The sequence below is a fragment of the Bidens hawaiensis genome, unplaced genomic scaffold (genome assembly GCF_021521415.1).
Source record: "Bidens hawaiensis isolate Kalapana, Puna unplaced genomic scaffold, B.hawaiensis_p1.1 tig00048512_1, whole genome shotgun sequence".
Taxonomy (NCBI): Eukaryota; Viridiplantae; Streptophyta; class Magnoliopsida; order Asterales; family Asteraceae; genus Bidens; species Bidens hawaiensis.
This window is the reverse complement of record NW_027506087.1, coordinates 14,680-38,220: the sequence shown is the minus strand read 5'-3', so window position 1 is coordinate 38,220 and position 23,541 is coordinate 14,680. Positions and strand designations below refer to the sequence as shown.

The 23,541-nt window shown below is 35.3% G+C and overlaps 2 long non-coding RNA genes across 2 annotated transcripts; one reads left to right on the top strand and one right to left on the bottom strand.

Annotated features, from left to right (window-relative positions):
- Window positions 1-3,155: 3,155 nt before the first annotated feature.
- On the bottom strand, window positions 3,156-4,768 carry LOC143616662 (uncharacterized). Its single transcript, XR_013150699.1, has 4 exons — window positions 4,757-4,768; window positions 4,582-4,652; window positions 3,607-3,745; window positions 3,156-3,545 (listed from the first exon to the last, which is right to left on the bottom strand). It is a non-coding gene; the product is annotated as an uncharacterized LOC143616662 (long non-coding RNA).
- Window positions 4,769-5,710: 942 nt separating this feature from the next.
- Window positions 5,711-6,653, top strand: LOC143616661 (uncharacterized). Its single transcript, XR_013150698.1, has 3 exons — window positions 5,711-5,917; window positions 6,156-6,243; window positions 6,352-6,653. It is a non-coding gene; the product is annotated as an uncharacterized LOC143616661 (long non-coding RNA).
- The last annotated feature ends 16,888 nt before the right edge of the window (window positions 6,654-23,541 follow it).

Sequence of the window (23,541 nt, the reverse complement as noted above, 5' to 3'; positions counted from 1 at the left end):
GTGCACGTAATTTGATAATTTGAGCAAGAAATTTTGCAAAAGCAACATTACGAGTCGATAATAAAGAGATATTAGACCATCTGCTAGATGCGTCTATTAAGACCATGAAGTATCTAAATGGTCCACATGGTGGATGAATTGGTCCACATATGTCACCTTGAATTCTTTCAAGAAACATTGGTGTTTCTTTATCGACTTTTAATGGCGAAGGCCTTGTAATTAATTTTCCAAGAGAACAAGATGTACATTGAGGCATTTTATCTATTTTATGGATCTTTTGACCTTTCAGTGGATGCCCATGTGTATTTTCAATGATCCTTTTCATCATTGTGGATCCTGGATGGCCTAATCTGTCATGCCATAAGTTTATGATACCAGAATCGCAACAATTTTCTTTGACTGCCATATGTGCTTGAGGCACATTTATATATGTATAATGCAAACCAGAATGGAGCATTGGCAATTTTTCCAATATTTGATCTTTGCTTATGATATGCAAATATTTTCCATTACTAACAGTCCTTGACTGAGTATCATATCCATTATGATATATGTTTCTGAAACTCAATAAATTTCTTGTTGATTTTGGGGAAAATAAAGCATTTTCTATTTTGAGCTTTGTACCATTTGGTAATGCTAAATTAGCTTTTCCCACTCCTTCTATCAAGTTTGTAGGACCTGATATTGTATTGATGATCCCTTTTGTTGGTTTCAGTTTATAAAAATATTTTTTAGATCTAAGTATAGTATGCGTGGCTCCACTATCCGCTATACATATATCTTCTTCATTTGTTTGATCTTGTGCTCCGGTGATTTTCATTTTAAATCTTGAAAAATATTAAGAAAGAAAAAATAAGTGTATAACGAAGACATATGATATTTTAATAAGAACTTTATTTAATTGAAACACAAGTAGTACATGAAAGAGGAACTACATAATTAAAGATAATGAGAACACACTTAATAACTGCATCTAATTATAGTAGTCAAGCAACTTTGTTTCAAAGTTCTACCCCAAAGTCTTCAACGCTCAGCTCAGCATTGATATTATTAAAGTTATCAACATGGTTCACTTCTTTCTCTTTTCCTTTTAGAGAGGCTTGGTACAGTTCACACAGATGTGGAGCTGTGCGACAAGCCTTTGCCCAGTGGTTTGTACTTCCACATCTAAAACATGAAGTGCCATTGTTTTCGGACCTACCAGTTTCATTCCATTTATTTTGGTGGTTGGAATTGGTATTGTGTGGGACATGATAATTATTGGCTCTCTGGTTACGACCACGACCACGACCACGGCCACGACCACGACCGTAAGAGTTATTGTTCCATTTGAATGGATGCTTACGATCATTAAAATGCCTTTTGTCAAAATGACCACGTCCACGTCCACGGCCTCGTCCTCGACTTTGTTCCCATTTATGATCAGAATTTTTATGAGAACTTTTGTGAGCAACATGTGCTTCTGGTATTGCTAATGAACCCGTGGGACGAGATTGATGATTTTTCATCAATAATTCATTATTTTTCTCTGCTACAAGGAGTAATGCATTTAGATCAGAGTATCTCTTAAAATTCTGCAAACGATAATGTGTTTGCAAGTTTATATTTGATGCATGAAACGTGGAGAAAGTTTTCTCTAACTTTTCTTCCTCTGTTACGGGATACCCACAAAATTCTAGCTTTGAACAAATTCGGTATAAAACAGAGGTGTAATCATTTACCCTCTTAAAATCTTGGAACCTAAGACTGTTCCATTCATCTCTAGAAGTAGGAAGTAAAACTTCCTTTAGATGACCGAATCTGCTTTTCAAATCTTCCCATATCATATATGGGTTATCATAATTAAAATACTCATGCTGTAGTAATTCATCAATATGTTTATGGATGAAAACATCAGCTCTTGCTTTATCCTGGTCAGAGCAATCATTGTATTCTTGGATTGCGTCTAACACATCCATAGATTTTAAATGTCTTTTGACATTTGCTGTCCAAGACATATAATTTTCTCCAGAAATGTTGAGTGCAGGGAATTCGAGTTTTGCTATATTTGACATTTTGTTGCTAAACATAATAGAGCAAATAATAAAATAAATATTAGAATCCATATATATCAATCAACAATGAGATACAATACATTGGTAGAGCTATAAACATATAAAAGAAAAAGAAAATGCCGAAATCTTCAGATGGGAGATTAAAAATTAGAATGAGAAGTAGTATAAGCATTATAGTGACCAACATCAAAACCGGGTGAATCATTTTGAGAATTTTATCTTGGATAAATTTAATAAGAAGAATGTTTGTTGTAAATGAAATGGGGTTAATGATTGGTTATTTATAGTGAAAATTTATAACATTTTACAACGGTTATATTACCGTTTATAACGGTAACATTACCGTTTGTGTGTATATATATAATATATAATATTAATTATTTTAAAGTAAGATAATAAATAAGATATTAAATACAGTTTATTTTATAAAATATATATAATTAGTACGCACAATAATAAGAATAGAATTGTTAGTGTAAATAAATCTAACTTCTAATGAGATATTATTGTGCATATATAAATAAAAGTTAGAATAGTTATCAAATTTTAATAACAATGTTTATACACATTATTGCTATTACTCAGTATATTAGTTAGTATATGTATATGCATAGATATATATCTAATGTACATAATTAAAGAAGTGTTTATGATGCTTATGTAGATACCTTTGTGTCTATTACCTTTCTTGGTTAGGATATAAGCGGCTCGTGCTGATAACGTGTTATAATATTAGCCCTAACTATAACAAGCTTATAAGAGTAATATATGAGACTTGGAGTTAACAAGAAAACAATGGAATAAGGAAAATATAAGAATATGAACTTTTTACTGATGCCTTAAATCTATCAAGATACATGGTATTTATAATATCAAAAGAACTGTTCTATATACTATTGGGAGGAGGGGACAAGAGTTAATAATTTGGTGACAATAATGAAAATGTGTCATACACACAAAAGTGTCGGTGTTCATAAACAATAATGAAAATGTGTCATACACACAAAAGTGTCGGTGTTCATAACATATTTTTAATTTTCAAAATCTGAAAATCGTATTTTTAACTTTCAAAGATCTAACAATTGTATTTAGATTTTATTTTTTATGTTATTGTGAATATATAATTTGAATTCATATTTGATAATTTTTTGTTTGTCATATACTAATTTTATTTTTATTTAAGCTGATGTAAATTAATATTTAGGATGTTACGAAATAGAGGTGGAAACTTGGAATTGTTACGTGTATTAAATGAAGTGTCCCCGAAACTGGCTTGCTAGATTGTTGATGGTTGCGTGGAAGATAACTAACTTTTATTCATCTACCTATTGTAACTCGTAAACTATTTCTAACCTTTTTTCATCCATGAGCATTCATAACTTGATAACTAACACAATTAAAGTACCAACATTATTTCATAGTACGCCAATGGCTTTTAAACACTTTCACCAACAACCTCCAATCCATCAAAAATGTATAACTACATTAAACCTAAACTATATTCATCCACATTTCCACATTTCTATAAAAAATGTATAACTTTTCATTAAACCTAAACTATATTCATCCACATTTCCACATTTCTATAAGCATCTTTATACCCATAAAAACAAATATAACAATGAATAAATAAGCATATTTTGTGTAGGCAAAATCTAATCTAATTGAGGCTTGTCCTTGTCCTTGTCCATCTACATAAAAATAAATAGATAAACAAATATTAGTATTTGCTCATTAACAAATAGAATAATGCTGGTAAATTATGCCCACTTAACTTTACTACTCATTCAAAATAAAATAAATCATCCAAAGTATATCCCTTAACATTTCTAATATGAAAAATCTAACTTTCTGTACAAACACCAAAAAAACTAAATACCATGATTTAAGATTGTAATCCAAACACTAATTACTTATCTACAGGCTTTTTAGCAACATGTTCATTAGGTGTTTCAACACACATTGTCTTTGTAACAACAAAAATGCAAGTACTGTAATCATTTTTTTAAGAAATTAAGGTAATCAAATGTATAATACCTTAAAAGACAATCCGACTCATTTTGGCCCCAATCATATTAACATTTTCAACTACATGTTGTGGCTCGATCCCACTCATACTAATTAGAACTCACTTTGGCCCGAATCAAATTGACATTTTTTACGACATGTTTTCACCCAAACTCAGTTTAGTCATAAATTGTTATGACCCGTCATTCGAACATGCATGACCCGAGCCGACATTATGCCACCTAATAAATAGATTTGTGTGAGAAAATTAAACTTGCCGTGTAAGTAGTGTGTTTGTTATTAGTTCTCGATTTTTTGTTTATCCAAAATGAGTGACTAATTTCTCTTTTTGCAAAAAAAAAAAATGTGTTTAATTTCCTAATTAGAAAGCATGTGATCCTTGTAACCATATAAATCTACCCGTAAACAACATTAAAAAGACACGTAGTATTATAAATACTTTGATGGCACACTCACACACATACTATTTCTAAAACCCAACTACTTTCATGTAAATTACCTTTTTTAAGCTCAATAAGGAAGTTGAAACATGGTGGAACTGGTTCATGATAACTTTGTACTTCTTACCACCTTCAACATAAGATAAAAAGTAACCTTATAATACACATCATATGAAGTATCACAGAATATTTACAATGATAAGCAAACATGCATCAGTAGAACTAAGTACTCACATGCAACGTGTCGGTCGCAATTTGCTTTTGCCTTTATCGATGTGATGTTTGCCTGTATAACATCATTTCATCTAAATAAGCCCTCATTTAGCCAAACACTTGTCTAAACAAATAGGTTATTGAGTTTTAGGTTATCATTTCCTTACCAAGTTAGGCAGCTAACCTGACCCGTGTTGACCCACACATAGGGGTCAACTTTCTTGTGAATATGATACACAAAACTGATACAAATATTATTTCAGTTGATTTTAGGTTCCATACAGTGATTGTGGTTTTAGAAATATATCAAATGAACCTAAGCTTGATGGTCAAACACCCTAACAGTAATAATGTTAATCCATCAACAGGAGCATGCAACATAAATTCAAAATTTTTATGCAAATTGGATGCAACTATATAAAGTATTCTGCCGTTATATTTATACATTGACATAACAATATATGGAAGTGAGAGATAAAGGTCTTCGAAATCAAAGTAGTTGAAGTAAGTACAAACATGCCCCTGTTCATCAATCACATGAAGGTGAAGGGATGTGTTTTTCTGATTAAATCTCTATAGTAATAAAACAAAGCTTCTTCTGTGTACGTGTCATCCTCACATCAACTCTTCCTTTTATTTTACACTTGCTATTATGTTTACACGTGGTATAGCTATCCTTCAAGTATTCCAGAGAAGTTGTGTACGGTTACGTACCTAATGGCTTCTTCCACGTCATAATCTCCCGCATCCATCATGCACAAAACCCTAACTTTCCTTCTTCCTTTTCCTTTTCAGATTCATAGCTAAATCGGAAGGCTTATTTTGTGTTAATTTGATGCATTTAACCTAGAAGAAGACATGGATGTGAAATCAAATCGTGTCAAGCAATGAACGACATAAATTAGGTGACAGAGGTCGTCTCTGGCCGACATCTCGACACCGGATTCCTTTCATCTTCGTATCGAAGGCCAGGTCTCCTTCGTCCTCCCTAAACCAAAGAATCCTGCTCATCAACATGTCTTACCAATATTTTCTTAATTAAACCAATTACTCAAGCTAATCAGCCAATTTTTATGCTCATTAGTTTTTTGAACTTTTTTAAGGGGTTTCCAAATCTGGCGGTACTACTTCTGGTTAGACCACAGTTTTTGACATGACAATCGTGTTTTTCTTGTGAATTAGGTAATGTGTATTCCTAATCACGTTTCTTTGATTGTATGTTCCGACAATCTGATATCAGTGATTTAATGTTTTGCGTTATGTTTATGGCTCCACAATCTGTTCAATTATAACCTTTTTAAAATTAGAAGGATTAGTTGCCTGTGGTTTTGTTAGTGGATAAATTACTTTTATCTTGAAATGGTTATTTCTGGGTTTTTAACACAACAAAAGTTGATTAATTTGTTAATACATGAAGCAGCAAGTTGGTGTATCAATTCCAAATGTTGTCAATGATAAGCAGGAATTCAAGGACACTGAAGAAAGAGTGATCAATGGAGAAATAACATGTTAGAGATCTAATCTGACCTTTTATCGCATAATTGTATGTTTATTATGTTTATATGGTGTTTTATGTTTATTATGTTAAGGTTTCTTTTACATTTCTTAAATTGTAGGTTGTGGTAATGTAGAGTCATACATAGTTTTTGATTTTGAGAATTAATTCCGGTGTTTACTCACATAACGTGGAGACTGTTAAGAGTACAAAAACATCAGCTTCACTATGTGGGATGTCCGGGGTAACGACAAGGTAGTAATGTTTCTTGGTTTTTTCTATCTCTAGACACACACGACTCTGTAAAACTTTTATTAAGCTACAACAAATAAATTATCTTATTAGAATAGTGACATAATAGACTTTGCATCAACCATAAGTTGATAACTAGAATTATATAAAAATAAGATTACATTTTAAAAAAAAAACTTGTGACAAAAATGTTTAACGTGTAGCATTTTTTATATATGACCTTTTATTACATTATAAAGCTTTGTTCAACCATTGAAGTTTTATTTTTGAACTCTTCAAAACTATAACTGAATTTTATACGCAAATCCGTCCACTATGGAGGCACCACTTCAGGGTTTTATCTTTGTGATTTATAACAATAGAGTTGTTGACTAGAGATGAGCTGCACATGAAGCAAGTTAGTTGCATTTATCTTTGCTTTCACAACCATGTTAGTTTTCGGCCCATCTTATGCTTTTTGACAATTTTTGCTCCATTCATTCTAAAATAAGTGCATAAGAAAAAGAAACAAGAATCTAGAATGCATAGATAATGCATTGGTTTTGACCTCTTGTTTATTAATTGATGTCGACTTAGTCTTCCGTAGGTAACCTCGAAAAATGCCCTTAATTAATAGCAATGTTGGCCTGTATTTGATCCGCAATCAACTTTGATTCGAAACAATATTTTGACCAAAACACCAATCTAACATTCCTATGCCTTCTCGGACTTACAGATGAGCAAAACCTTTTTCTACCACTACGAGTTAAAGCCACATTTTTCTTTTTATTTTATACGATTTATTTATTTGAATGTGTAACTCATTTTCTTTAGTTGGTATGCAACCAGCCTCACCTACAACTTTGGGTAAAGAAATGATAATGTTTGCTAAGAGGTTAAATGGAGAAAGGCATGATATTTCACAAGTATAGATATTGAGAAAATTTGCAGCTGCAGTTGGAACTACAATGTAGATCTTGTGGCCTATTTTGCGTTGATAAGTATTTTCATACACTTACGCTGTGTTCCCGAGTCTCATTTAAAGAGGGGAGGGGAAGGAAACGAGAAGAAAATTTGAATTAATCATGTTCAAGAGATTTTTAAGAAGGGAAGAGGAGGGGAGGGGAGAGAAAATGCTAGAAAACTTAAGTCCATACCCATTCTTCCAAATTGGAGAGATTAGGAGAGAAAATGTGTGTGTATAACATTAAGTACCTATTAACTCCTAAATTTTCTTTCATTTTCTTCTAGTTTTCATTAAACTCGGGAACATGAAATGAAGTGACACATTTTCCTCCCCCTCTCTTTCTTTTCTCTTTCAATTCTCCTCCCATTCTTTTCTCTTCTTAAATAACCTCGGGAACACAGTACTCCTTTATAGTTTATAGTTAAGTATATGAACCTAAAGCCTATGACACAATTTCTATAACAATTGTAGGTGATGAGAAGTTATGGTTTCGTTGAAGAGCATTAGAAGAAACTGAAGGAACCAAGATGTAGTTTATAAATGTAATTTATTGAAATATTATAGTGTTGGCAAATGTAACCAAAAAAGAAAAAAGAAGAAAGAAAGAAGAATCCAGTAATCAATTTTTATATCTGCAGAGCCAATCGTTTTGAGTATGTGTCAATATGCATATATGATACTTATAGTTAGGACTTTAATTAATATATATATATATATATATATATATATATATATATATACTTATATGAGCATTGATGATTTGATTACACTCAAGCTCACACTTAGTTAACATGTTGAAGTCTATTGAAGGGTTTTACGGATTCAATTGAATCATGGGATTATAACTAACTGGCTTAGGGCTTTATGGATTCAATTGAATCATGGGATTATAATTAATTGGCTTCTACTTTGAGGCCTTAAACAAGTGTTTAGAAGTATATAAAACCGAAATGTATACTTAAGTGAAGTTAATAATTGTAAAAGAAACATTGTTAAATATAAATTGTATATATTTTATTACAAATTATTCTTAATTAATACTTGGTAACTAACCCCGTGTAATACATGTGTTTATAATCTAGTACATATAATATACAATATCTAAAAAATTAAATATACTAACACGTACCAGAGTAAGACATGAAATTATATAGATTCAATAACACTTTTATCGGAACCAATATCCCGGATGCTAACATGGCACCGCTAGGTGAAAAACTTAAATGTTGAAAAATCTAACAACTTCCACCAACAATTATGCATTAAGATAAAAAAAATCAAGAATAATTTTTTTTAAAGTAGAAATATTAGAAACAAAACGTAAAACACATGCTAACTTTGTATAATAGCAACAACCAAAAAATATTATGTGTACATGAAATTTATTTCACATAATACAATCTATGCTAGCCGGCTCGGGCTACCTTTAGCCAATGGGGGCCGCGTACGGTGTACCCGGCGTTACTTAATTGGTCGTTCAAAAAAAAAAAGAATGAAAATTTGGAAGTGAACATATTAATTAAGTAAAGGGTTTCATAAGGGTTTAGTAAACCTATGTTAGACAGGAGAGAGTGCTTAAACTAAAATTCTAGTGGCATATGCAACACTTTATCTTGCACTTACAAAAGCTAGTTTGTCACATTGGTTGTTAATCTAAATTAGTTTGGGAAAGCTGATGATATGTATCAACTTGAAGTGTTATTTAGACTTGAATCCACATAAAAATCATGTGTTATTTCAGAACCATTTTCTCCGTTCAGTCGATGATAATCCAACGTACATAATAACAATTAAATGACATTGTCACATCAATTAAGTTTAGTAAAAACTAACGAAAACGATAATCTCAGATAAAAAAATTCAAATAGTCTGTAAGCAGCAATTATACCCACAAATTATTAACAAAGAAACTAAAAATCTACGAATGAAATACCAAATTCAAAACATTACAATCACACTAAATTGACTCGTTAACGATTGATAAATAAAACCAGCAAGATGAAATTCTTAAAAATCACAATATAAACAATCGATGGAAGAACAAAGCCATTGATGAATGGGATTAAAATAAAAACAAAAAACGAAAGAAAAGGATTTTCTTACCTTGTAACTGTGCAAGTAAAGTACTAAATTATTTAAGGCTTCTTTTTAGTCTTGGGAAAATTAAAGATAGTTTTCAGCTTGAAAGAATTTGGAATCTGTATATTCATAAATCGGAACAAAATAACATAATCGATAAGTTTCTCAAATCTCAATTGATTCACAATCTGATGCAGTGACTCTCAATGAATTGATACTTGATATTGAAAAATTAAAATTCTTCCAAGCAAACAGGTGGCTGGCCATAACAATCACGATAGATTAGGGCATCGATAGCCTCGCAAATCCTTCTTAGACGACCCGATTCGTTTAGGAGAACAGACTTTAGTTTTTCAAATCGAATATGAAGGATCGATGATAAAGCGTAGATCAAAGATTGGATTAGTGATTGATGGTGAATATGAGAATAAACAGAGATCGCCTGCTGAATGAATGGGGGTGTTCGATTTAGGGTTTTGTGAGAGTAACCGGGTTTGGTTTAGCTTTTAGACCCACGAAATTTTTAACCGGGTTAAATAAAAGAGAGTGTTGTATTCACAAATCAAGCAATCTTGTGGCTATATAGAGGGTGGGGAGCAACGTGAGAGCGACACATATGATTGCATGGTATGTAACTATATAGATAGTTAGATTTTGTTATCAATAAGAATCCATATGAGTGTATTTTTTTTATTGATTGTGTATAGGTAAACTAATTATTAGACTTGTTAACTTGTAGCTATGGTTTAACTATTGTTTTAGTTTATAATGGCATAATGCTATAAAGACTTGTAGTAATTTAGATATGGTTGGATCATTGGCTAAATCGAAATTTTGTAACGCATTGGGGCATCCTATTGGTAAGGTGATTTGGGCCGATTTCTCAGATTCTGATATTATTGAGCGCTTTGGCCGTATATACAGAAATCTTTCTCATTATCATAGTGGATCTTCAAAAAAAAAAAAGAGTTTGTATCGAGTAAAATATATACTTAGACTTTCTTGTGCTAGAACTTTAGCTCGTAAGCATAAAAGTACTGTACGTGCTTTTTTGAAAAGATTCGGTTCACAATTATTGGAAGAATTCTTTACAGAAGAAGAACAAGTTTTTTCCTTGACCTTTCCAAGAGTTTCTTGGTTAAGAGTGAATGTCATAATGGTTTTTTGAACCGGGCTGGGCCGGCTCAACACTTTGAGACACCCAAAGCTTACAACAAAATTGAGGCTTCTTTTTATGTCATTGTCAGAGTATAGAAAAAAAAGTTATCAGTTAAATGGTATTTTGAAATAATTATAATAATTATAATTAAACGATTCATTGATATTTTATTTATAGTTTTCATTATCATGTTATTTAGTTCTACGCAATAACTTCTAATATGTAAGTTGAATAACATTGAACATATTATTTTATGGATATTCATATAACTTTAAACATACTATTTTGCCTAATTTTATTTTATATTAAAATATATATTTATTGCATCAATGGAGTTATGGTCTATTGATAAAGACAAAGTCTGATTGAAGAAATTTATCGTAAAAAAATATATTCTTTTTTTTATTACAAATTGAGTTATATTTCAAACATTTTGTTTTTCTGTTTTCTAAATATAGAAAGAAATTTTATAGCAAGTTAATATAAGAGAACAAAAAAACTTTTATATAAACATATATATAAAATAATCAGGTCATGACTATTTATTCAAACTACATACGTACTTTAAAACTTGTCACAATTTTATATTTAAAATGAATAAAAAAGTGGTGGGTGGCCCGAGGGGGGGGGGGGGGGTAAACAAAAGAAAAATATTTCTTCTTTGAATAACCACTACAACCGTTTATTACTAGTAAAAAGTTAAGTTTCTATTACCAATTACCTTTTGCTAGAAGCTATATCATCTTCTCAAAGATGAAAGACCCCAAGCGCCACCAACAACAAAACATAGTAAAACCATAAATAAATAAATAAATACATAATAACTTATCACTTTCGTTTCCAAAGTTACTTATCTTCTGTTTACAAAACAAAAATAAATACATCACATGGTGTAGTTTGATAAGAAAATAGGCTTTAGAAGATTTAAAAAATAGGACCTTCAAAATGCAGAGGCCAAAAATTCTCTTCACGTTAGAGCCATCCTTGAATAGGGTCATGGTTGATGGGTTTTTGAAGACTTGATGTTGGGTTGACGGTTGGTTGATGTTTATTAATAGTATTGACTTGGTTTTAGTTTATTGACTAGGGTTTTAGTTTACTTGATGTTTATCAATAGTATTTACTTGGTTTTTGATTTGGGGTTTATTTTGAGGATTTAGTTTTTGGGTATGCTACTTTGATCATGTTTATTTATTTATTTTTAAAGTTTATTTGGTATTATGATATGTTTTGTGAATTTTTAGGCTTGATGGAGCATAAGAGTTAGAGGTTTTGGAGCATTTTATTTCTAGTCAACCATTTTGATCATTATTTAACTCATCGGGTACAAAATAATCATGAAACTAACATATGTTCTAAACAATTTAACATATGTTTTGAACATGTGTAAAAGCAGTATACATATGTTTTTTTGGAGTTTTTATTACATTGTTTTTTTACACAACTAACATATGTTTTAAACAATTAACATATGTTCTTTTTATACAATTAACATATTTTTTATATTACTTCAAAATCGGAAAACTGCTTAGAGATCGACTTGTGGTGCGACGGATTTTCAAAGAGTGCCGGAAAAATTAGATTTTTTTAATACCTGACTGGAGCTTGTGAAGAGAGAGAGAGAGAGAGAGTAGGTCCTATGGACGGATCAAACAACAAAACACTAGTTTACTTGGATCAATCTAAACACTAACTAGCAAAAATCACTAGTGAGGAACCGAGATATCGGATTTGTTTGTTATGTTATTTACCCAAAGAGGTTAAGAAGAAAGTAGGAGATGGAGAGAGTTGGTGATAATGTATAAAATATGTTTCAAAAGGGTTGTTGTATGCATGAGTATGCTCAACCTTATATAGGTTTGAGCATATCATGCATTATTCCCTTTCATGGGCCTAAATGGGCTTTGATTACAGGCCTAAGGCCCAAACATACAAAGGAAATATACATACAACATTTATAACATAAGTAAATACAAAAGACTAATAACAAAATAGGGTCTTACAATCTCCCTCTAGTCTTTAGTATTTAGTTTGTCAGCTCCCGTCATCAGTCGGTCTCATACTCGAAGCCGTCCTCACAGTTGTATAGTTGATTGTCAACAAGATAGCGTACGAACTTGTGGTATTTCTTAACTATCTCATCATTCTTGTCGTGCCGGACGTCATGACTATGACATTCGTTAATTTCGGGTCAAACGTATATTCGTTTTGTATTTGTTTAACATGTAAACCGACCAGTTTTGTAAACCTAAACTCTTGATATAATCGAAATGATGGATTTTATGTTACAATATTGTTTTATACTTGTTGGGTCTTGAAAACATCCTTTTCGGTCCTTAAATCGCGTTAAAAACACTTAAAACAACTCCAGGGGCCAAAACTACCATTTTGCAAAGTTGGAGATTTGGCCACCCACCCCATAGCGATACGCGATGGGTGTGGCCAAACCCCCATCATGTATCTCTATGCCCGTCAGATGCAGCAATCCGAATTTTGTTGTTTTGTGTCTTGTCTTGATCCATTTTGCATGCAATTACTTGATATTTATACCCATGTTTGACCCAAATCATTTCCCTATATATACACCCCCTTTCCCCTTCATTTTCCCCTTCTACAACTCCAAAAACTCTCTCAAACATCAAAGATTCAAGGTTATTTTTCTTAGTGTTCTTGAATGTTTGACTTTCATAAGTCAAAATGAGTTAAATCCTTCATTCTAGTTAGCATATGTAGTCTTATTAATACTTGATTATGGTGGTACAACATATATATAATACCCCTTTTTACCTTTGGTAGTTACTTCTCCGTTCCGGTAGGCGAGGTTTCGGACCTTGTAAGGCAAGGCTTCATGGAGGACTTTCGAGTCCTTGATATATATATCTATATAACTTGTTTATACATATTAATTTTGCCTGCTCGTTTTAGTTTGTTTGTTATATTTACAAGTTATGGTTATGGGATCTAAGAGTCTATGCTTCGGTTTAACCGTAAATAGCTCTAGACCGTAAACCGAACTTTTGTTTCAAGACTTTGTTGTTCACTTTTTGGTTGTAAAAACTTAAGTATTTTCATTTGTATATTATTATACAAATTCTTTGATATTTGGGCATGTGGAAACCATCTATGAACTTTTTGTGGATGCAACTACATAAAGTATTCTGCCGTTAAATTTATACATTGACATAACAATATATCGAATTGAGAAATAAAGGTCTTCAAAATCAAAGATAGTTGAAGTAAATACAAACATGCCCATGTTCATCAGTTGCGGACCATCACATGAAGGTGAAGGGATGTGTTTTCTGATTAAATACATATAATATACAATATCTAAAAAATTAAATATACTAACGCGTACCAGGCTAAGACATGAAATTATATAGATTCAATAACACCTTTATTGGAAAACAATATCCCGGATGCTAACATGGCACCGCTAGGTGAAAAACTTAAATGTTGAAAAATCTAACAACTTCCACTGAAGAAACACAGATACAATCCCCTAGACGGGTCCCTGATCTAATGAGTCCACAGGGTAGGATACGATAACAACCAACACAATATGAGTACATCTTCCCAAAGTCCAATGACCGGAACCTGCAAAACAGACACCGTGAGTCTCGTCACGGGAAGGACAAGAGGGGGGGGGGGGGGTCTTCCCGTAACCACCCTCCGGCGTGAGAATCAGTACAGTTCTTAAGTACTAAAGTATTGAGAGTAAGTACTGTCACACCCCGGCTTAGGGCCTAGGCATATGAACAATAGTTGGTACCTATTTTGTAAATACATCATAGTTGCGGTTTATTTTAGCGGAAGACTTTGGTTTGAATAGAATATTAATTTATTTGAAAACATCTCGGATAATAAATATCCGAGTATTTGATTTATAAATCATGTTTAGATCTTGTTTATAATAATTCAATAATTTAAAACTGAGCCATCTCTACCTTGAGAGCTTCTATCTTCATGAATGACTATTTTACTTGCTACATGTGCTAATTATGTTTCCCTGAAATGTGGGAAAAAATACGTCAGCTAAATGCTGGTGAACACGTATGACTCTATAAAACATTTGAATGACAATTACAATACAATCATAGTTTTCTCTAACACTCAGCAGATACACAACCACATCTGGGCTTTGTACCACTCCCCTATACACACACAGTTGTTCCCCCGAGCTATATGCGTATAGCCCCTACAAGGAGAACTAGTTATGATCGTTAGCCCACGGCCTCCCTGGCCATTGATTGATGGACTGAACAATTATGTTTGGATCCAGACACATGTGTACTCGGTCTGAGTTGTCTTATTTTCTATATTGTATTATAAAGTTTTAGAGATTTCATAATCTCATGTAAACATTGATTGACTCGTTAAAACAAACACCCGTTCATCTTTATTGAGTATAAATATGTTTTGACTGATTGAAAAGGTTAACGTATTCACCTGTGATTGTCTTTTCTGAATGATTGGTGATCTCGTTTGAAACCTTAACTGTGAATGATTGATTGATTGAGCAGTACTTCCACTCCATATCGCATTCTAGAGCTTAAACTGTCATAACTTCAGAGCTTGGACGCACTACGATGCTTGGCACGCAAAACGAGGCGACATATGGTGTTCGTCGGGTTGTGCACGTACTTCGAGATATAACGTCGGGTTATTTTAGGTGGTATGCACTTTGAGGTATCGTCGGTGTATGGCACGAATTACGAGGTAATGATTGTCGGGTCGGGCACGGAAATCGAGGTAGTGAGAGAGTATTTCTAGAGAGAGAATCTAGAGAGAGAAAATTTGGTGTGAGAAATGAATGTGCCATGCACCCCCCTGTTGGTGCATAGATGTCAGTAGTTCATATGTCTAATGTCTGTAATCGAGTCTGTAATATTGTTTGTGTATTTGTTTGTAAAAGCGAAGTTGTTGACAAGTTCGCTTAGGCGAACTTGTTAACCAAGCGAAGTTGTTGACAAGTTCGCCTAGGCGAACTTGTTGAACGAGCGAAGTTAAGGACAACTTCGCCTGAGGCGAAGTTGTCGTGTATTTAAATAGTGTACGGCTTACTGTTTACGGGTTCAGAGTTTTAGTTGATCGAGTGGTTATTTTACGTGTAATACAGTGAGTCTATTGACGTGAGTCTGTAAGTAACACGGTTTGAGTTATTAATATAACGTGGGTTTGTTCGTATCGTGTTCGTGTGTTCGTGAGCTTATATTCTACGTCCGTAACGATCTACACAGGGATTCCGCACCTGTGTATATCGGGATATCTCGTGTGATCCGTCCAGGGAACCTACAATTGGTATCAGAGCATTTGCTCGATTGTGTGGTTCGGGATATTCACACGGGTGTAGAATTCGTCTCATTTCGGGTATTCACGGGACGAGTTTGTGGTGTTTTTGCTCATTCTAGCCTCCTACCAGTGTGTTCAAGCCATTAAACCGTCAAAATCGTCGTTAAAATCCGTTTTTCAGATCTGCAGAAAGTTTAAGTTAGTCAGGCGAAGTTGCTGTTCATCAGGCGAAGTTGCCGTCAGGATACGTAGGGTTTCAGTGAAGATATAAGGAGAAGCGAAGTTATTCACAACTTCGCCTACCTCCTCAACTTCGCCTAACTCAGCGAAGTTCTTCTCAAGTTCGCCTAGCTCAGCGAAGTTTTCTTCAAGTTCGCCTACTTTCTAAGTTCGCTTACCCTAAGCGAAGTTATTCTCAACTTCGCCCAGTCACGCGAATTTAAGAAAGATCCAGCGAAGTTACTACTTAAGCGAAGTTATCTCTAACTTCGCCTACAGTACCGTTCAGAAGAAATTTTTTAACTTCGCCCTTTTCAGAATTTTTCGGGTTTCTTAGTCTTCAAGAAGGATGTCGTCGATCAACATTTCAGAGCTTGTAAAGATGGAAGTTGAAGCGGGGTCAGCTACAAAGGCCCAAGGTTGCTGAAGGGAACCGATTTTGTCGCGTGGAAGGATCAGTTCATACAATACGTTAAGTACCAGGATGCGAAAATGTGGGTATGCATCCAAGATGGATATATTCCACCAATCATGGAGTATGAGGGTCGAGACCAAATCAAGAAATACAGTAAAATGGAAGAGGAGGAGAAGAAGATGTATGAAGCCGAAAGCAAGGCTCATGCTGCAATCACAATGGCTCTTCCACAGGAGATCCTCCATACATTCAGAAAGTATACATCAGCTAGAGAGCTTTGGGAAGCTCTTGAGAGCAGATTCGAAGGAAATGTAGGCATTCGGGCGTCAAAGATCAAGTTGCTCAAAACTCAATTTTCAGTCTTTAAGTACTTAAAGAACGAATCTCTTGATGATATTATCACTCGATATTATCATCTAATGACTGAATTGAGTAACTACTCCATTTCATACCGAGAAGAAGAGATTGTGGAAAAACTTCTCGATGCTCTCCCACCAAAATGGGAGATGTATACTGTACTGATGAGGGAAGACAAGGACTTCTCTACTTATGATCTTGAAACCGCTGTCAACAAGCTCAGAACTTTTGAGCTTAATATGGTAAGAAAAGAAACATCTATGGATCATGTTCAAGATCCAGGCATGTACGGTGCGAAAGTAAACTCCAATACAAGTTCAAAGACTGATTCTGCCGCCTACTACTCGAAAGGTGAGTCGGGTGCCAATTCTTCACAGGAGGGGCATGTGTCAGTAAACTCAAATGGGGATGTTTGCTTTGTTGCGAGTGGATCAAGTGGTACTCAACAGACAGCAAGCCAGAGTAGTGGATCTTCAAGTTCCTCAAGCAATAATTACTCTAAGATGCCAATGAGCGTCAAATCTGCTGAAGAGCAGTTTGGCCTCTATGCTTCATTTATTGCTTCATATGAAAACTATATTCAAGGAAAGGTGGTTGATCCAGCGATGCTAGATGAAGACAATGACCAGATCGATGCTGATGATCTGGAGGAAATGGATTTACAATGGCAGATGGCCATGATAGTGAGGAGAGTGAAGAAGTTTATGAGAAAGACGGGGAGAAAGTTTGTTGGTGGCAGGCCAGGGTTCGACAAGTCTAAGGTGAGGTGCTATAACTGTCAACAAAACGGGCACTTTGCCAAAGATTGCAGAAACGAGCGAGTTGAACGTGGTCAGGGCCGGTCTGCACAGCACACTGGGAGTACTAAAGAAGTCAATGCCATGATGTCCAGAGAAGCAGGTGAATACAACTGGAACCTGCATTTGAATGAAACTAGTGAACAGGCAAATATGGCTAAGGTTGAGAATGAAGAACGTGAGAAGACTACCGGAGAAGAGAAAGCTACTGGTAAGGAAAAAGCTTTCATGGCAGATAACAATGATCAAATCTCCGAGGTAAGTTCTAAATCTTTTTGTACTAAATGGGAGAATTTGTCTGAGCAACTTGCTACCATAACTGATCAGTATGTTCGTTTAGATGCTGAATTTAAAACTCTTAAAGAAGATCATCACTTTACGAAAGCAAGAGAAAACAGTTACAAAGTTAAAATAAAAGCGTGTGAAAAAGATGTTAAAAGCTTAAAAACTAAACTTGCTGAAAAAATTGAAGTAATTGATCTAAGTTATGAGGTTTTAGAAGAAAAAACTAAACTGATTGCTGAACGAGAAAAGCAGATTGCTGACCACCAGGTGAAAGTGGTGGAACTGAACCGAAAACTAGAACAGTTCAGAAATTCCTCAGCTATTCTTGATCACCTTGTTAGTGATCAAGGTACCTCTACAAAGAGAGGAGGAATTGGTTATCACGAGGTTCCACCACCTTATAACCACAATTACACCTTTAACCCTAGTGTTCAGAAATCTGTTGATTTTGAAGTTCCTCAGACAGTTCCAATCAAGGTTACAAGTAAAGAACCAAGTGTTAGTAGTGGCGAAACGAGTTCGCCTGTTTCAAGTGTAAATATTTCTGTTACGAGTCCAGTCTCATCGGATTCGGATAAGTTGTCCGAATCGGGTAAGACAAAAGAGAAGGTAGTGTTACCCACTGGTGGAGAAAAAGATAAAACTTCTAAAAAGAATACTCCACTCAATCCGTACGTCCCACCTTATGTGAGATGAACGGCCGGTAACACAGCCTCTACATCCAAAACAACATTTGAAAAGAAAATGGAATATAGGTGTTGTTTTAGGTGTAATAGGTTAGGACATCTTGTTGCAGATTGTCCTCTGACGCCGAAATTCAGAGGCGTGAGGCCTATTAAAACTGAGCGTAGGTCTAATGGTAATTTTAATACTGCTAAAAATGAAAACCTTTCAAAGTTTCGAAATGTAACTAATTCAGGTTTTCAAAGAAACAAACCTCAGTTTTACAATGCTAATCACCAAACTGTAAGATATAATACTGTCAATACACATAGGTTTGGAAGGCCACACACTCAATTTCCAAGGAGATTTCCTAATAGGACTGACAGGAATTATCCAGATGCTAACTTTGGAAAGCAGAAGTATGGGATGTATAGATCCAAGACCAATTGGTCTTGGGTCCCTAGATTCTAATCCTTTGCTTTATTGTGCAGGAACAGTTAAACAGGGCTGCCCACAGTCTTTGGATTGTAGATAGCGGCTGTTCCCGGCATATGACGGGTAACAAATATTTGTTACACGACTTAAAACCTGTTCTGGGAGCGAGAGTTAGCTTTGCTGGTGAAAGTGGAGGAAGAATTACTGGAAAAGGAACGGTGTCCAATGGGAAAATGACACTTGAGAATGTGAATTTTGTAGAAGAGCTGAAGCACAATCTGCTGAGTGTGTCGCAGATTTGTGACAAGGAGTACACTGTTCATTTCACGAAGAATGAGGTGATCGTGTTGAAGCCTGGTTTTCAGATACCAGACGAGTGGATAGTGATGAAAGCTCCACGTGATACAAATACGTATGTGATGGATATGAGGTCTACTGAAATGGCCACGGGTGAATCATGTTTAATGACGAAAGCAAGCGAATCGGAATCCGAACTATGGCACAGGAGGATGGGGCACATTCATCTTCGGAAGATGAACCACATTGTCAGAAATGGGCTTGTGATGGGCGTTCCCTTGAAAAGTTTTAACTTTGAAGACAAATGTATTGCATGCAAGAAGGGAAAGCAACACAAGAAATCCCATCTCACCAAGAAGGTCAACTCAATTGCCAGTACTCTAGAACTGCTTCACATGGATCTCTTCGGTCCCGTGAATGTCAAAAGTCTAGGAGGTACTTCTTACTGCTTGGTGATCACTGATGACTACTCGCGATATTCGTGGGTATATTTTCTGAAATCGAAAGATGAGACGGCTCAAATGGTGAAGAATTTGATTACCAAAGTTGAGAACGTCATGAGTAAAACAGTTAAGTTCATCAGAAGTGACAATGGGACGGAGTTCAAGAATTTTGAAATGGAGATCTTCTGTCTTCAGAAAGGAATTGAACATCAATACAGCGCTCCGTATACTCCGCAACAGAATGGAGTGGCTGAAAGGAAGAACCGAACTTTAATTGAAGGAGCCAGAACTATGCTGGCAGATTCAAAGCTTCCTGTGATGTTCTGGGCTGAAGCAGTTGCTACAGCCTGCTATGTTCTGAATAGAGTGTTAACCGTTAAGAGACTTGGTAAAACATGTTACGAGCTTATGCATGGAAGGAAGCCCAACTTGAGTGGTCTTGAACCAATTTTCGGGTCCCCTTGTTCGATCTTGAAGACAAACTCTAAATTTGGCGAAGTAGCCGATGAAGGAATATTAGTCGGTTATGTTGTTGGTACTCCCAACAGACATGTCTTCAATACTTCGACCTGCAAGGTGGAGGTGGTGTGTAACAATGACATCACAAGTTACCAACCGCCAAAACCCAGCAATGGACCTGCTGAGCTTTTCGACTATGTTAAGCTTTTTAAGGCGTTTAACGTACCGGATTTGGAAATTTGTGAAGAAGAAGAAAGAGCTGCTACGAAGATGATACTCGATGAGGAAGAAAATCTATTGCAAAGACAGCTGATTGATAAATGTCAACCTTCCTCATCAAACACTATCGGTACCCCTGCTGCCTCAACTGAAGAAGAATTTATCAATCCTTTTCACTCTCAGCATGAAACAACCATTGATGAGATCTCTTCTAATTTGGAAGATAATTTGCATGTCGGTTCTGTTCCGACCACGAGAATTCATAAAGATCACCCTTTGAATAATGTGATTGGTGATGTGTCCTCAGGTGTACAAACGAGAAGTAGCTTGAATGAACATACCTGTGTTTATACAAGCATTAAGGAGACAGGAATAATCAATGAATGCCTGTATACCTGTTTTATAAGCCAGATTGAACCGAAGAATTATCAAATGGCTTTAAAGGACAGCTCGTGGGTCGAAGCCATGCAAGAAGAGTTGGCTCAATTCGAGAAGATGGAAGTTTGGACTTTGGTTGAAAAACCAAAGAATGTGCATGCTATAGGCACAAAATGGGTGTTTAAGTGCAAGAGAGATGATAAGGGGATTATTATAAGAAACAAGGCGAGGCTAGTCGTTAAAGGTTTTAATCAACAAGAGGGGATTGATTATAACGAAGTGTTCGCTCCTGTCGCCAGGTTGGAAGCCATAAGATTGTTTTTGGCGTTTGCTGCTCATGAAAAGATGAAGGTGTTTCAGCTAGATGTGAAGAGTGCGTTTTTGAATGGGAAAGTTGATGAGGTTGTGTATGTTGAGCAACCTCCGGGTTTTCCTGACCCAGACTATCCAGATCACGTGTACAGGTTGAGCAAGGCGTTGTATGGATTACATCAGGCACCTCGTGCCTGGTATGCAACTTTATCGGATTACTTGCTCGAGAATGGTTTTGAAAGAGGGAAAATTGATAGCACGTTGTTCTTCAAAAGAGATGGAAGCGACTTCCTGCTGGTACAAGTCTACGTGGATGACATTATATTTGCTGCATCAAAAGTCTCCATGTGTCAGGAGTTTGAAGCCGACATGAAGAAAAGGTTTGAAATGAGTGCTATGGGTGAACTAACTTTCTTTCTAGGATTGCAGGTTGATCAGAGGAAGGACGGGATGTTCATTCATCAGACGAAGTATGTTCATGATGTGCTCAAGCGCTTCAAGATGGAGGACAGTTCTCCATATGATACTCCAATCTGCGTCAATCACAAATTGGGTGCTGAAGTAGACGGTGATGCAGATGTGGACCCAACTCAATATCGGGCAATAATAGGTTCATTAATGTACTTAACTGCATCTAGGCCTGATATAATGTTTGCTGTTTGTCTTTGTGCACGTTTTCAGGCAAATCCAAAAGAATCTCATTTGAAAGGTGCAAAGAGGATACTGCGGTATCTCAAGGGCAAGCCGAAGCTGGGGTTGTGGTACTCGAGAGGAGGAGACTTGGAGCTGGTCGCTTACACAGATTCTGATTATGGAGGGTGCAATCAGAGTCGGAAGTCAACAACTGGAGGATGTCAGTTTCTTGGTGGCAGATTGGTGTCGTGGCAATGCAAGAAGCAGACTTCAGTCGCAATTTCAACCTGTGAGGCAGAATACATGGCAGCATCCAACTGCTGCTCTCAGGTTCTTTGGATACAACAACAATTGCGCGACTACGGTCTGAATTTCTTACTTACTCCTATTTGCATTGATAACACTGCTGCTATCTCAGTAACTAACAATCCCCGTGAAACATAGTAAAACTAAACACATTGACATACGTCATCATTTCATACGGGATTGTGCTGAGAAGAAACTGATAATTCTTGAAAAGGTGGATACGCTTGATAATTTCGCTGATTTATACACTAAAGCGTTTGACAAATCCAGATTTCAAAACCTTATTGAACTGAATGGGATGATCAATCCCGAGTAACCATGCTTTTCTTGTAATATTAAAAAAAAAAAAAAAAAAAAGTCACTAATCGCTTAAAAATATGTCGGTTACATCAGTTTGAAGGACTTGTCTTCGGATATGTTTTGGTCCTCATTTCCTACTTGTAGATTTTGAGGATAGCCATTAACCAGATTACTGATAGTGACCGGGGCGGTTTATGATGAGTTTTTCATTCTTTCGCTTAAAATTAGTCGATAATACTTAGTTAGAAGGACACATACTAGTATGTGGTCGGTCCAGCTGATCCATTGGATCTTCGGGATAGCCGTTTACCTGAAGACTTTGTTTTGGTCGGGGCAATTAATGTTAAAATTTTTTTTATGGGAAATGAAATTATTTTTCAAGTCTGTTACTTCGTAAGAAGTTCGTTAGCTATGTTAAACGGAAAATTGATCCAACCTTGGAAAATGATAGCTATACTAATTCTGTGTGCTTAACTAGTGAAGTTATTAGGCTTAAAAGGCTTTAGGACAGTCATTGTATGTCATGGTAACTTTTATGGTGCGTAAAAGTAGATGTGATACAAACTAAATTTACTTGATTTTACGTGGAAACTCCTTAAGAGTTTTGCATGTCTTCATATATATCTTTCCGAATGATAGGCAGAAAAGCGATCACCCGGTCATACACGAGCCCATGTGTGTTCTGATTCCCGTGAAGATAGCGTTTCAAGATACTGCAGTGATCCAGATTCGGGACTTGCAGCTAATATCTACTTTGAAGTCTATGTTAAATATATATATATATATATATATATATATATATATATATATATATATATTCGAAGTTATTGAAACATATTAGTGATGATAAAATAAAGACTTCACAATCATTGAGTAAGAGAGAAGAACGGGAAGCAGATCGAGAAGAGTTCTTACAACTTAATCAGACACTATGGGTCGAGGTCAATTCGGGGTGACTTGGGGAAAGCCAAATACGCTTTGAGGATAGATAGGAGGCATCAATATTTCTGAGTTGTTGCCCACTTAAATTTTGAGGCTTAATTGAATATAACTCGTATCACAGAA